General features: G+C 38.8%; 1 long non-coding RNA gene across 1 annotated transcript; it reads right to left on the bottom strand.

The window, feature by feature from the left end:
• Window positions 1-10,585: 10,585 nt before the first annotated feature.
• LOC104246236 (uncharacterized) lies at window positions 10,586-16,790 on the bottom strand. The gene is made up of 2 exons (XR_715914.2): window positions 13,384-16,790; window positions 10,586-10,850 (listed from the first exon to the last, which is right to left on the bottom strand). It is a non-coding gene; the product is annotated as an uncharacterized lncRNA (long non-coding RNA).
• Window positions 16,791-17,346: the final 556 nt, after the last annotated feature.

Genomic DNA, 17,346 nt, shown 5'->3' with positions numbered 1-17,346 from the left:
AAGGGACATAGCTATTGAAGTAAAGCCTAAGTTTGTCCTTTCAGAAATGAAAAGAGCACATGGAATAGATGTTGGTTATGGAAAAGCATGACATGCTATTCAAAAAGGGTTATCTTTATTAAGAGGAACAACTGAACAGAATTATGAGCAGCTGCCATCATATTTGTATATGATCGAACAAAAAAATCCAGGATCATATACTAATATTCAGAGAGATTCAGAAAACAGGTAAATTTCTTATGTTTGATTGTAATATAGTGGCCTTCATATATAAATATGGTGTAATATTTTTTACGGGAAATCTGTCTTTTGAGTATGGTTTATGCTAATGTTTTTTGTTTATTGAATTTAATAATAAATTTTTTCCAGTATATTATACTGAAATCTCGTGTAAATGTAGGTCCTCCAGTATGTTATACTGGATGAATATTTTAACATAGTTGAGTTTTGTTTGATTCCAGTATATTTTACGGGACGTCTGCCATGTGTAAGCTTTCTCTCCAGCATATTATTCTGGATGATTTCTGTTTAACCTAGAACTTTGTTTTATTTGTCATTACTTTTTTTTGAGTGATTATTTGTCTTATTTTTTTATTATGATCTTTAATGCAGTATATAATACTTGAGTGTTATTTGATTTCAGTATATTTTAATGGAAATCTGTCGTCTTTAAGCTTGTTGTCCACTATGTTATTAGTATTCAGCTTGTCATATGGTATAATTGAATGTTATTTACTTTTGAATCTAACAGGTTTGTTTACATGTTTTTTATGTATGGGGCGTCAATTTCTGGGTGGAAGTATTGTAGACCACTTATTGCTGTTGATGGAACATTTCTAAAAAATAAATATAGAGGTGTTATGTTAGTGGCTGTTACAATAGATGCAAATAACCAGATTTTCCCTATAGCATTTGGTGTAGCGGATTCAGAAAATAACGAATCATATGAATGGTATTTTAGAGAATTAAGAAAAGCAATTGGGATTCGTAAAGATTTAATGTTTTTGTCAGATCGACACAAGGCCATTGCAAATGGAATTGCAAAAGTTTTCCCTGAGTGCTACCATTTATATATATCATTTAGAAAAGAATCTAAAGCAAAGAAGAGTGAGAAACACTGTAATAAACCTCTTTCAAAGTGCTGCAAGAGTATACCTTCAATTAGAATTTGATGACTTCATGTCCCAAATAGCTGCTGTTGATAAGAAAACATTCAATTATTTGATGGAGGAACCACCAGGAAGATGGGCTCGTTCACATTGTCCAAGATGACGATATGATACGTTAACAACAAATATTGTTGAGTCAATGAATAATGTTTTGAGACGTGCAAGAGAATTGCCACTTTTAACAATGATGGATTTCATACAAGAAAAATTGCAAAGCTGGTTCTATGAAAGAAGGACAACTGTAGAAGGAATATTCCGTGAGATATCAAATTGGGCAGAAGCAACATTGGAAGAAAAAATTAAACCAGCCTTTACATTTAGAGTATTACCCATTGATCGACTCAAATTCAATGTCAAAGAAGGGGGTATGGAGTTTATTGTTGATATAGACAAAAGAACATGAGATTGTTCTGAATTTCAGCTAGATGTGATACCTTGTGAACATGCAATTGCTGCAATTGAAAGTATATATCAAAAGAAATCGACCTTTTGCTTGGCCTATTATTCAAAGGACTTTTGGTTGAAAACATATGAAGGACAAGTAAATTCTGTAGGTGATTCAACAACATGGGTTATACCAGACAATGTTAAATCAGAAATCACTAAGCTTCCAGATGCAAAAGTAATGCTAGGAAGAAGACAGAAGAATCGACATGTTTCCGGTACAAAATTCAAGAAGGAGCCAAGATGTGGTCGTTGCAAAAAATATGGGCATAACAAAACAAATTTGCACAAATTCTACTGTAGTTCATCCTTATGCAAGAAAATACAGGAAAAAAATGATTGATTATATACAATAAGGTTGCATTGGCTCATGTGAAAAAGTGATTGTAACCCCGAATAATTTATTCGGTATTCTTGTTTTTCAAAATATTATTACTGTCTATTTTTTTTGTTTCTTGATTTGCTGCTAAAAAAACTGCATTGTACACATTCAGTAGAAAATACGAGAGATAATACTTTCAAACGATATACCTCCAAAGTAATATGCAGGAAACAAACTTTTAAATTATTTAATTCGAGCAAATTATAGTAGATACAAATTTTCCACTGTCTTACCCATCTCCATTATAATATACTGGCCTCTATAGCTTAATAACTAGATTTTCCAGCATAATTTACACGAAACAACTAAAATAAGAACTCCAACAATAATTGCATCAACAAACTTAGGTTAAAAATCTGGATTCTGAACATCCAGTATAAAATACTGGAAATTATAATTTTGCAATATATACCTCCAGCAAAACATATAGGAAATAAAATTTTAAATTATTTAATTCCAGTAAGTTGTTCTAGATACCAATTTTGCACTATTTTACACTTCTCTCCATTATAATATACTGGGTTATATAGTTTCCAGTACTATATGCGGGATTGTGTGGTTTTTTCACATATCTAACCATAAAAGTTTAGTCATTATTCAGTTATTTCTTGAATTTCAAGAGGAAATTTTCCACTATTTTCCACATCTCCATAATAATATACTGGCCCATATGGCTTAATAAGTAGTTTTTCCAGCATAATTACAGAAAACAAGCAAAATAAGAACTCCAACAAAAGTTGCATCGACAAAAATTATTAAATTTAACATATTATACTTAAAAACACACCATCAAAATTATAATATTCAATCCTTACAACTTTATTTCAATTAATAAATTGGTCAAACTTAGGGTAAAAAATCTGAATTGTGCACATCTTTTGTAGGGACATTATGGTTTCGCAATATATACATCCAGACAAGAAACAAAATTTTAAATTATTTAATTCCACTAACTTGTTCTAGATACCAATTTTGCACTATTTTAGACTTCTCTCCATTATTATATATTGGGTTATATAGCTTCTAATACTATATGTGGAGTTGTTTGATTTTTTCACATATCTAACCATAAAAGTTTAGTCATTATTAAGCTTTTTCTTGAATTTGAAGAGGAATTATTATCAAAAGTAAGGCAGATAAAGACTTAAACAAAAAGATATTATATTAATATAAAATAAAATTACATAGCCATCTTCCAGATTCCAAATACTTCCACAAAAACATAGACTACCGCCACAAAAACACCAAAAAAGAGCATAAAATAAAAAACTAATCATCCATATCGTCAGAGTCAAAGGAACTATCGTCTATACTGCCACCATTACCCCCATATCGTACAATCCTCTCCAGCCTATCGAGCTTGTCCTTGAGTCTTTGTCACGACCCTAACCCTGAACCCGGTCGTGATGACGCCTCTCGCAAAGACAAGGCCAGCCAATTAAACCCGACTCACTTTTTAAAACAGTTTAACAATATAAAAGCAGTCTAAACATGATTTAGTGATAATAGATAGCGGAAATACAACCCAACACAGCCCTAACCGGTGTGTCACAAGTCACGAGCATCTACTAGGGTATAAATATAACTGAAAGTCTAAAGTGTACAAATACAGACTAATGAAATGAAGAGAGAGAAAAGTGGTGTTGCGAACGTCAGCAACTACCCTGCTAAACTCCGATGATTCTGCATCCGACTAGCTAATACCCGCTACTGGGTTCAGAAATACCTAAATCTGCACACAAGGTGCAGGTAGTAAAGTGAGTACTCCAACTCAGTGAGTAATAATCATAACTAAAGTCTGAATGGTAAGAAATCACGTAAATCATATCAGGATGCTGTATAGAAGCAGTTCAAATCCAGTAAGAAAGCAGTGAAGCTGTAAAATCTCTTAAAACATCTTAGCTCAGTTTGAAACTTCTTTGAAAATGACTTTTTCAATAGTTATGCAAATGAATGAAAAACAATTAGTGCAGATAAGCACAGAAATTCACCCCTCGGGCACAAATACACAATTTAAACAGGTAAATGACAGGCAAATAAGAAAAGATAAGCACATAAGGTTCGCCCCTTAGGCACAATGTCATCAAATCCGCCCCTCGGGCAATGTCTCAGAACAGTACCAGCCCCTCGGGCTCAATCTCACATCACAATGGGTACCCGCGCTCACTGGGGATGTACAGACTCCAGAGGGGCCCCTTACGACCCAAGCGCAATATCAAGCCATCTCGTGGCATCAAATCTAGGCCCTCGGCCTCATATCAATCAACAAGCCACCTCGTGGCGTACATATCTTAGGCCCTCGGCCTCATAATCAAATTAGTATCTCACTGCTGCGACATACAACCCGATCCAAAAGTATCCTTATAATACAGGCCCTCGGCCTTACTCAATCAAAAATCACATAAGCCACTCGGGCAACAGTAAAACATGATGCTCAGCCCAAAATGTTATTTGAAATATCATTTCAAGTGTTAAAGCAAAATAAACTTGGTTGAGTTTTGAAAACAGTGGAAAAATAACATGACTGAGTTCAAGTATAAAATCAAAATAGTGAGGAAATATCAACAACAATCCCCAAAGGGTTCAAATATCTGGCACTAGGCCCAAATATGGCATTCAGCACAAATAATGATGATAACAATTAGTTTTCAGTCAAATACGCGGTAAAATCATCAATCAGGACGGACCAAATCACAATCCCCAATAGTACACGACCACACACTCATCGTCAATCGTGTGTCTCACCTCAATATAGCACTACGATGTGCAATCCGGGGTTTCAAACCCTCAGAGCATCATTTACAATCATTACTCACCTCGAACTGGCTAAATCTCTAGCTCGCGATGCCTTTTCCCCTTGAATCGGCCTCAACGCGCGTCAAATCTATCTAAAATCAGAACGAGTACGTCAAAATATGCTAAGGGAACAATGCCCAAGCGAAAACAATCAACAAAGGGCACAAATCCCGAAATTACCAAAATCCGAGCCCTGGTCCCACTTCTTGAAACTCAGAAATTTTTACATCAATAGATTCCTCATCTTCCCGCGAGTCTATGCATATCAAGAATACCAAAATCGGAGTTCAAATGACCCCTCAAATCCTCAATTTAAGGCCTCCTAACTCAAGCCCTAATCCTCCATTTTTAGCCTTTTAATTCATTTAATTTCAGACTTAATATATGAAATACTACCATAGAAATGTGTTTTAGGTCCAAAATCCTTACCTTAAAGAGGTTCCCTTGAAATCCCTCTTCCAAATCGTCCAAAAGCTCTCAAGACGAAGTTAAAAATGGTGGAATAACTCAAACTCGCGAAATAAAATGACTTATATGTTCTGCCCAAGCCTTTATGCATCTGCGGCATTTTAACCACATCTGCGGTACCGCATTTGCAGTCTACCCTCCGCATATGCGGAAATCACTTAAGGGACTATAATCAGCATCTGCGATACAAACTCTGCATCTGCAGTCGCAGATGCGGCTATCCTGACCGCTTCTGCGGTCCCTGCCAAATTCCTCCTCGTCCGCTTTTGCAGCCATTCCAACGACAAAAATACCAGAAGTAGCAATATCAGCTGCTGCAACACAATTCCAAATTTCTCCGCTAATCATCCAAAATCACCCCGAGGCCCTCGGGACCTCAACCAAACATGCCAACATATCCCATAATATCATTCAAACTTGTTCCAACCTTCGCTACACACCAAACAACATTAAGATGCCAAATTTGCATCGGATTCAAGCCTAAGAATCCCAAAATCTTCTAGATTACGCTTTAGATCAAAAACCCAACCCAACCACGTCCGAATGACCTGGAATTTTACACACACATCCCAAATGACACAACGAAGCTAGTGCAACTGTCGAAATTCCATTCCGACCTCTATATCAAAATCTCACCTATCAACCGGAAAATGCCGAAATCTCAATTTTGCCAATTCAAGCTTAAATCTTCCACGGACTTATAAAATGCATTTCGATCACGCTCCTAAGTCCCAAATCATCTACGGAGCTAACCAAATCATAAAATTCTAATCCGAGATCATATACAAACAAGTCAAATATTGGTCAATCCTTTCAAATCTCAAGCTTCAAACTGGGAACTATTTTTCCAAGTTTATTTCGATTATCCTTAAAACCAAAACAAACTATTTACATAAGTCATATTACATTACACGGGGCAAGTCATGCCTGAGAACTGGCGAGCGAAATGCAAAAGCTCAGAATGACCGGTCGGGTCGTTACATCCTCCCCCACTTAAACATACGTTCGTCCTCGAATGTGCCCAGAGTTGTTCCAAAAGCCAACCAATTGCTAAATAACCTCACCATGCACATACCCGGGGGTGACCCCACGTCACCCTATTCACATAGGTTTGATAACACAATATAACTAAAATTTCACAATCCATCCTAGTCCATAAACAATAGAACCGCATTTCCACTTCTAAAATCATCAACACGATCAGAATCTCACATTTATACTGTGAATAAGTACGAACAAGCTATAACAAACCATATATGCTATCTTCGGTGCGATCACATGATATACCACATAACTCAAGACTTGTAGTGATAACTTCTAACCACAGCAGTTGCACACAACATCCGCATACCGATAGAAAAACTCTTATCAACTAAAGTCTCATACCAACACTTTTATATACTACCAATGATCACTAAGACACGCGGTAAGCCATAACCATTTCCCAGATCAACCATTCATGAAGCCACTTCTTCCTTGGCAAATACCATAGCAAATTTCTGAATCGAAGCTCGATACTATCATTCCAACATGCTGAAATCGCATCCGTTCATATTTATTAATGATCCCCAATGATCTCCTCTAATCCAACACATTACTCTGGTGACATGACACATCCATACAGGCCTAAGCCACAACTTGCACAATACACGCACCAATACGCAACAGTCCAAACATACTCAAATCATGAAAATGACTCAGATGAAAGAGTTGTACCTCAGGTTCACCAGTACCACCACAACACAAGGCTGAGAACCCGTCTCACATCATAGGAACAGAACACACGAATCTAACCCACAAGGTCATACCTCCATATAACTTCGTTGCGATGTGCGATCCTAACCAACACTGCTCCACATGAACCACCTTAAGTCACTATGCTCGAAATCAACGACCATGCACAATTCGATGTCTGGAACCAAAGCAAATCATCATACCCATGGTGAAGCAAATAACATACACCACACTAACCCGAAAGGACATAACCGATACACCATTCGCCGAGCAACACCAGTCACTCTTCCCGCTCGACTTCCACCATGAAACCCCAATAGAACCGCATAATATGTGCCCATAGCCAACAAATCATAACATCTCGCTACACAGAAAGGTAATTCATGGATCTCTCCAGATTACTAATAAGCTCAATAACAATCGAATCAACATATCCCTCAATAGTACAATTCGAAGCCAACCAAGCCGGCTCAAATTAGAACACGCATCCACATTGGCCTGCCAACGAACTCCTTATCACGAAAATCTTGGAGTTGCTCTTTAACTCCTTTAACTCTGCCGGTGCCATACGATACGGTGCCCGACATCAAATCAATACCAAAATCAACAACCTTGCCCGACGACATGCCCGACCACAAGAAACATATCCGAAAAGTCCCTCACCATCGGAACTAAATCAATGGTAGGAGCCTCTGCACTAACATCTATCACGAAAAACCCAACTAAGAAAAATAATCCTTCCCAGCCGTCTGCTGGGTCTTCGAAATATAAAACCACTCTACTAGGACATAATCCGTCGAACCTCGCCACTCAATCTGTGACATTTCCGGCATAGCCAACAGCGTCGCCTTAGCGCAATAGTCCAGAATGACACCACACAGAGACAAACAATCTGAACCCAATATCACATCCAAAATCTAACATACCAAGCAACAAAAGATTCGCTCGGGTCTCCAAATCCCGATAGTCACTAAACAGTGCCGATACATACGACTCACAACCACCACATAGCCTGAATATGAGAACTTTCTGTCTCCAACTCCATATGGTCTATGAATCAACATATCTGGTCCCAATCCCGCTTTCCAAATGCATACCACACCTCAAATACCCAATCATTCCATGAGAGATAATCTAGAATTCCTCTGCGCCACCAAGCAAACTCGAATATCAACAGTCGATAACAAGAAAATACCGCAATACTACCGAAGTATCATCAACTTAATTACATTGACCTTTCTGAAACATATGCCCTCGTCAAATCACCCCAAATTATCAATACCATTTCCTTAATCATCCGAAGACCCTTTCTCTAATTATCTGAAGCTCGTTCCTCTAATTGTCTAAAATTGCCCGCCGCCTAAGAGTTTGTGACCTTTTTTTTAGAATTTAACCGCAACCTTACACACGCGATTCTCACTCCTTCACAACATACCGCATAACCCGAACCATCCTAGGATAACCATGAGACTTCATATCCCTTCCGAACCACAATCAACTATGCATTCCACTAGCCAAGAACTTCCCATTGGTCCCATCTAGAAGAGAACCACTATACATCCCATGCTCCTCACGCCAATAGGAAAAATATACCTCTCTAACTGTGGTGGAAACCATCTAGAACTCCCCGAATTCCTTTTGCACAACATTAACTCATCAGGACTGAATCCTTCTAACTCAACTGAGCTACGCATGTCACTAAAACCCAAAAGAATTGCCGCGAAACACCTGCAGAGACTCATTACCTCATAAACATCCAAGGAACTAATCATATCCTTACCATACCGATCTGGCCTACTACCACGCTATCCCATCTATCCGAGTTTCCCTCTGATCTACCATTAGCGTAACACGTCTTCTTGTTACAACGCCACAATTCCTCAACCCAGACTCACCACGCGATACCCAAGCACAAAACCACACCGTCCAAGACTCATAAGCAGTTGAATACTCTCTTAAATATTCCTAAAAACACCACATTCAAAATACTTTACTCTGAGAAAACTTCCTGCGAATCTAAATCCGTTACCTTTACCTTCCTGATACTGATACATAGAATCCCATAATTAATATAGAAAATACCACAAGTCTTGACATTTTCCAATGAAAACCCAGTTTCTAACCACATATACAACCTTAAAATTCCCCATTTTACATGTAGAATCTTGAACACATTAGAACCATTCTCGAGAGTCATTCACTCTATTCAAATTGCAATTAGCCTGACCAAACGAACAGAACCACCCGTGCCTCAATAGTACTTCAACACCGCTGAGTGTAACCTCATCCTAGAACAACCAAGCCACTTCCTGCTCTATGCACCGAGCATCCATTACCAACAACTCAAGACATTCCATGATTCTCATACCCTATGTAGCATAATATAACCTCTGTCAAAATTTTCCTTTACTCGAGCCATCCTCGGTCACAATTTCCACAAGCCATAACTGATTCACCATAACACCTAACCGTGCAATCCCCTAATCAATAGCGGACTCCCCCACTTGGATCGAAGCCATAGATCAACACACACTCAATAACTCATAACGATTATACTTTATTGATGCCATGATACCATAGTGAGATTAAACTCAAATCTTTTATAAGCTTATGAAAACATAGATCATCTAGAATTTTAACTCTTCTGCAAATCTCGCATTCCACCCTCGCAACAGTTACACCCATTCTCTAAGCGACCCAATTAAATTGCAACACATATCTTTCACTCGCAAATGAGATCTTCTAACAGACACATAAGGAACGCACAACCTCAGAACACTTCGTAGGAGACAACCCACATGCTTTGCCTCTAACTAACATTTATGTATACCTTCCACCGTCATAAACTGTACGCAGTCACTTAGTCTTCCTGAGTCTAAACTCATACCGCAACATGAAATTTACTTCACTCATAACTGGGAATCATGAAAAGATCCTTCACACGCCCATAACTCGGGGCTATACCTCGAATTAAGATGGAATTCAAGCACCTAATAGTTCTTCTATCCTCTAGTAGACCCTTCTCGTCTCCTCCAAATCATATGGATATATCTTGCAGTACTAGCATACTCATCACATAGTTATCCAACCGTCACTCCCACTAGTAGGGACATTACCAAACATATGAGTTCAAAAATACTAGTTCACACAATCAGCACCTCGGTGCTCAAGCTATAGGCAAAGTTCCGGCCTCAAATCCTCCAGACTGGCCCAACATCAACTTACAGAGATCACATCTCGCCCCTTGATCAGGGAATCACAAGCCATCGAGGCACATCTGATATTGAGTGCTCATGCGTGCATACGAATGCGTGGAAAGAATTCAAGAGTTACTTTTAAAGCTAAATCAAGGGCGCACGATTAGAATTGAAGAATGTGAAGTTTTAATAAAGGTTTTGTAGCCTCTCGAGGATAAATGCAGACCTCTTAGATCCGCAAGACTCTACTAAACCTGCTCATGACTCGTGAGACCTATGTAACCTAGGCTCTGATACCAACTTATTTACGACCCTAACCCCGAACCCGATCGTGATGGCGCCTCTCGCGAAGACAAGGCCAGCCAATTAAACCCAACTCACTTTTTAAAATAGTTTAACAATATAAAAGCAGTCTAAACATGATTTAGTGATAATAGATAGCAAAAATACAACCCAACGCAGCCCTAATCGGGGTGTCACAAGTCACGAGCATCTACTAGGGTATAAATACAACTGAAAGTCTGAAGTGTACAAATACAAACTAATGAAATGAAGAGAGAGAAAAGTGGTGCTGCGAACGCCGGCAACTACCTTGCTAAATTCCGATGATTCTGCATCCGACCAGCCAATACCCGCTACCGAGTTCAGAAATACCTGAATCTGCATACAAGGTGTAGGGATTAAAGTGAATACTCCAACTCAGTGAGTAATAATCATAACTAAAGTCTGAATGGTAAGAAATCACGTAAAGCATATCAGGATACTGTATAGAAGCAGTTCAAATCCAGTAAAAAAGCAGTGAAGCTGTAAAATCTCTTAAAACATCTTAGCTCAGTTTGAAACTTCTTTGAAAATGACTTTTTCAACAGTTATGCAAATGAATGCAAAATAATTAGTGCAGATAAGCACATAAATCTGCCCCTCGAGCACAAATACACAATTTAAATAGGTAAATGGCAGGCAAATAAGAAAAGATAAGCACATAAGGTTCGCCCCTGGGGCATAATGTCATCAAATCCGCCCCTCGGGCAATGTCTCAAAATATTACCAGCCCCTCGGGCTCAATCTCAGAATAATACCAGCCCCTTGGGCTCAATCTCACATCACAATGGGTACCCGCGCTCACTGGGAATGTACAGACTCTGGAGGGGCCCTTTACGGCCCAAGAACAATATCAAGCCATCTCGTGGCATCAAATCTAGGCCCTCGGCCTCATATCAATCAACAAGCCACCTCGTGGTGTACATATCTCATGCATTCGGCCTATTAATCAAATCAGTATCTCACTGCTGCGACGTGCAGCTCGATCCAAAAGTATCCTCACAATACAGGCCCTCGGCCTTACTTAGTCAAAAATCACATAAGCCACTCAGGCAACAGTAAAACATGATGCTCAGCCCAAAATGTTATTTGAAATATCATTTCAAGTGTTAAAGCAAAATAAACTTGGCTGAGTTTTGAAAATAACATGGCTGAGTTCAAATATAAAATCAAAACAGTAAGGAAATATCAACAACAATCCCCGAAGGGTTCAAATAGCTGGCACTAGGCCCAAATATGGCATTCAACCCAAATAATGATGATAACAATTAGTTTTTAGTCAAATACGCGGTAAAATCATCAATCGTGACGGACCAAGTCATAATCCCCAATAGTACATGTCACACCTCCTTTTTACTACACACCCGGAAGAGGCGTAAATGAGTTTTTCCATTTAAAGGACAATCGGAACGGGATTTAATTATTAATATTCAGAGTCGCCACTTGAGAGATTAATGGTGTCCCAAGTCACCGGTTGAATCCCGAACCGAGGAAATTTACGACTCTATTAACAGTCCGCGTACCATAAATCCGAGTAAGGAATTCTGTTAACCCGGGAGAAGGTGTTAGGCATTCCCGGGTTCCGTGGTTCTAGCACAGTCGCTTAACCGTTGTATTTTATTTTATCTGATTTTAATACATGCTAGCTTATGTGCCTTTTACTTGTGAAACCGCTTATTATCATTATTTATTTTAAAAGAATTGCGACGTCGTGAAAACGCGTTTCGAACCACGTCGCAATCAATGCACCCGTGGTTATCAACGTATTTCGACTTCGTCGAGATTTGGATTTGGGTCACATAAATGTGCACCCGTATTTAGGAAGGTAAAATTATTTAAATAGCGGACCTAAAGCAACTAACGCGTTTTAACTTTGCGAGGGCTATGGAAATTTGTTAAATGGCGCGCCTCGAATTCTACGGATTTAAAAGAAATAGTTAAATGAGGGCTACGCATTTGAGATTTTATTTGGCGCGGTGCACCTCAGTTCCAATTCTAAAGGAAATTCAAACTAAGTTTTCGAGGTCATAAACTATATCTTTCCTAAACTACCATTGAGATTGTTCCTGAAGTTAAGAGATTCACGAATGATTATTATGAAAAAAGAAAAGATAAAGCCGAGTCGCACCTCCTCAAACAGATTCGCAAACGATTATTATGGCGAACGACTAGACTACTTGGATTACAAATAAAGCCAAACTCTCAGACCAACTCATTTGCTCTACTTGCTTCTACTGTAATTGCTCCTCCAATTGCAGATTACTCAAGCTTATTTCAATATGGGTCCAAACACTAAACTATACATGGAATACATTTCCTATGGAACTAAACCACTAAGGATAACCAAATCGTTTTAAGGAAATTGGCCAAAAACAGCAAAGGATTTATTTATGGATTAATATGAAACAAAACATTATTTTGTTCAGAACTTTAAACCAAACAATCAACTACTCATCACAATAAAATCAAATGCATACATTAAATCTCTAACATATTCAAACTTTGAGCAAAATTTTGTGGGACAGTACCTTTAAGAATGAGAGGAGAAGCAGAATACAATAGATGTTAAATGATATAGAACTCAGCAAAGCAAGTGCAACTTCCGCAGCCAACGACAGTGATTTTAACTTTGGAGCAGTGATATCACTAACAAAATGATTTCTAACATTTGTAACTTTCATGAATTGGAACCAATCAACAGAACCCCAATCCGAAGTGAATTCAACAAATGCTTCACAATTACCATTGGAATAAAACATGGTATTTTGATATTCAAAAACATTAGAATTCCACCAGATTTCACATGTCTATAGCATTATCACTCAAACATTCTTCAACTAAATAGAGGACAATAGAGAAACGTCAGACTCACCTACAATGGCAGCACAATAGTAGAAGATTAAATGACGGAATAGTAACAGAGGAACGGGTGAATCAACAGGACAACAACGAGAGGAACAAACAACAGCAGCGATTCTACAGCTCAAATAGCACGCAAACTTCCAATTAGAACTCGGCCGATGGATAACAGCTTAGAAATCGGCAACAAATTTTGGCCTGAAAAGGGACCACGACCTGAGCTCTGACAACCTCAAACGAAGGGAGTTTCTCAACAACGAACTCGACGGCGCCTTCGAGTTTTAGATGATTACTGACCCCTCAAACGACTTCCGTTCTCACAGTAGGGGAAGGTATTTCTTCGGCTGAAATGGAGTTTTGTTTGCCGACGAAAAATAGAGGTGGACGATGATGGATGGCGTGAAGAAAACGAGAATATAGGGGTCGTTTTTTCTGTTCATTATTCATGCGCAGCTTTTCGCTGCTTTTTTTTCAGCTTCTTTAAACCAAGAAGCTTTGCTTCTTCATGCGCAGCTTTGCTGCCTTTTCCTCCGCTCCTTCTTCGTTCCTGTATTCTCTTTTTATCTCCAAAGTCTGAAGAGGTCCCCTTGTCCGTGTCTCTTATTGTGTCCGAAGAGTCGTGACTCTTCTAATGTCTGAAGAGTCGATGTATTTATAAGTCTAGGTTTTAGGGTAAGTTAGTAGGTATTGGGCCTAAAAATAGGTCGTTTGAACCCAAATATTATTCCTTCCCCGTAACCGAGAATAAAAACACGACCTTATTTAATTAATCCTACGCAAGCAAAATAACTATTAAACAGAGAGTGATAATTAAAACAAAACTATTTTTGGATATTTTTCAAGATAAAAATGACTACAAAACATTAATGAAACTATTTATTTTTTTTTTTGTAATTTTTGTTTTTATATAAAGATAAAAATATAAAGTACTATTTTTGTATTTTTAGAGTTTATGAGAAATACATGAACTAAAATTTATATATCTTTTTTTGTAATTTTTTTTCATTTTTGTGACGAAAATAAAGTAAAGAAGTCAAAAATAGTTGAAATAGCTATATTAGACCTAAATTAAATATTTAGGCTAAATATGCAAAAATTCTCGGGGAGGGTCAAAAATCACACGTCTACAGCTGCCCCTCTTTGCCCGAAAATACGAAGGGTTTTCGTGCAAAGATGAAGCGAGCGATTTTTGCCTATCCGAGTACTCCGTGTGAAGCATTTTTTGAAAAAGATTTAACCGAACCTTTGCTTCAAAGGTTTCCTACATATCCTGGGCTAAACAGGAATCAGGTCAATGTAGTTCGGGAAATTTTGGTAGCTGGGACTACCGTAGGACTGCAATGTTACTGTTGTTGCATGCTATTACCACTGCTTACCGATCTCCTTGTTACACCGTGCTTAAAAGAAAATAAGAAGCTAGGCTAGACTGCAATTTCTTTTGTTGTCTTGCTTTCTTGTCTTCTTGCATTTTTTCCGGTGCTTTTCTTCTTTTTGACACATGCACTTGAGTTTGTGCTGGGACCTCTTGTTGCAACCTTCTGCTTCCCGGTGCCGGGGAATTTTATTGTTTCCTGCTGGGGATTCCTATTGTAACCCTCTATTTTATTGTCCTCTGACTTGATCTTGAAATGTATGCCTCTGTTGTATGGGCGGGCTCCCAACTTTAATACTTGAAAATTAATGCTGAATGTATTCCTCTGTTATATGGGCGGGCTCCCAACTTCAACACTTGAAATGAAAAGACTGAAATGTATGCCTCTGTTATCTGGGCGGGCTCCCAACTTCAACGCTTGAAATGTAAAAACTGAAATGTATGCCTCTGTTCTATGGGCGGGCTCCCAACTTCAACGCTTGAAATGAAAAGACTGAAATGTATGCCTCTGTTCTATGGGCGGGCTCCCAACTTCAACACTTGAAATGAAAAGACTGAAATGTATGCCTCTGTTCTATGGGCGGGCTCCCAACTTCAACACTTGAAATGAAAAGACTGAAATGTATGCCTCTGTTCTATGGGCGGGCTCCCAACTTCAACACTTGAAATGAAAAGACTGAAATGTATGCCTCTGTTATCTGGGCGGGCTCCCAACTTTAATGCTTGAAATGTAAAGACTGAAATGTATGCCTCTGTTCTATGGGCGGGCTCCCAACTTCAACACTTGAAATGAAAAGACTGAAATGTATGCCTCTGTTCTATGGGCGGGCTCCCAACTTCAACGCTTGAAATGTAAAGACTGAAATGTATGCCTCTGTTCTATGGGCGGGCTCCCAACTTCAACACTTGGAATAAAAAGACTGAAATGTATGCCTCTGTTATCTGGGCGGGCTCCCAACTTCAACACTTGAAATGAAAAGACTGAGATGTATGCCTCTGTTCTATGGGCGGGCTCCCAACTTCAACACTTGAAATGAAAAGACTGAAATGTATGCCTCTGTTCTATGGGCGGGCTCCCAACTTCAACATTTGAAACGAAAAGACTGAAAAGTATGCCTCTGTTATATGGGTGGGCTCCCAACTTCAACAACAACTTTTAAAAATAAACGTCATTCCTCTCTTCAGGCGGGCTCCTGACTTCAACCAATAAATCGACATTCTGTTATTCAGGGGGGCTCCTGACTTCAACCAATACTTGAACTGTGTGTCTCCGTTCTTCAAGCGGACTCCTGACATCAGACTTGAAAAGTATGACTCTGTTCTCCAGGCGGACTCCTGATTTCAACCAATAAATCGTCATTCTGTTATTCAGGGGGGCTCCTGACTTCAACCAATACTTGAACTGTGTGTCTCCGTTCTTCAGGCGGACTCCTGACAACAGACTTGAAAAGTATGTCTCTGTTCTCCAGGCGGACTCCTGATTGCTAAATTTAAAATTGAATGTCTCTATTCTCCAGGCGGACTCTTGACTTTTTGAAATTTAAACTGTATGTCTCCATTCTTCAGGTGGACTCCTGACGTTAAACTTGAAAAGTATGTCTCTGTTCTCCAGGCGGACTCCTGATTGCTAAATTTGAAATTGAATGTCTCTATTCTCCAGGCGGACTCCTGATTTTTAAAATTTAAACTGTATGTCTCCGTTCTTCAGGCGGACTCCTGACGTCAAACTTGAAAAGTATGTCTCTGTTCTCCAGGCGGACTCCTGACTTTAACAACTTAGGAGGAAATGCGTCTCCTAGGGGTAAAAGTAAACTTAAGAGGAAATGCCTCCCCTATGGGTAAAAGTAAACTTAGGAGGAAATGTCTCTCCTATGGGTAAAAGTAAACTTAGGAGGAAATGCCTCTCCTATGGGTGAAACTAAACTTAGGAGGAAATGTATCTCCTATTGGTAAAATAAACTTTAGGAGGAAATGTCTCTCCTATAGGTAAAATAAACTTTAGGAGGAAATGCATCTCCTATGGGTGAAACTAAACTTAGGAGGAAATGCCTCTCTATGGATAAAAACTAAACTTAGGAGGAAATGCCTCTCCTATGGGTGAAACTAAACTTAGGAGGAAATGCATCTCCTATGGGTGAAACTAAAATAAACTTAGGAGAAAATGCATCTCCTATGGGTAAAAACAAATTTAGGAGGAAATGCATCTCCTATGGGTGAAACTAAACTAAGGAGGAAATGCCTCTCCTATGGGTGAAACTAAACTTAGGAGGAAATGCATCTCCTATGGGTGAAACTAAACTTAGGAGGAAATGCATCTCCTATGGGTAAAACTAAAACAAACTTAGGAGGAAATGCATCTCCTATGGGTAAAAACTTCTCCAGGCGGACTCCTGATTTCAACAACAACTTAGGAGGAAATGCCTCTCCTATGGGTAAAATAAACTTAGGAGGAAATGCCTCTCCTATGGGTAAGACTAAACTTAGGAGGAAATGCATCTCCTATGGGGTGAAACTAAAAGAAACTTAGGAGGAAATGCATCTCCTATGGGTAAAATAAACTTAGGAGGAAATGCCTCTCCTATGGGTAAAACAAACTTAGGAGGA

The sequence above is a fragment of the Nicotiana sylvestris genome, chromosome 8, assembly GCF_000393655.2.
Source record: "Nicotiana sylvestris chromosome 8, ASM39365v2, whole genome shotgun sequence".
NCBI classification, from domain to species: domain Eukaryota; kingdom Viridiplantae; phylum Streptophyta; class Magnoliopsida; order Solanales; family Solanaceae; genus Nicotiana; species Nicotiana sylvestris.
Note: the sequence above shows the minus strand (reverse complement) of the source record. Positions and strands in the feature narration are given on the sequence as shown.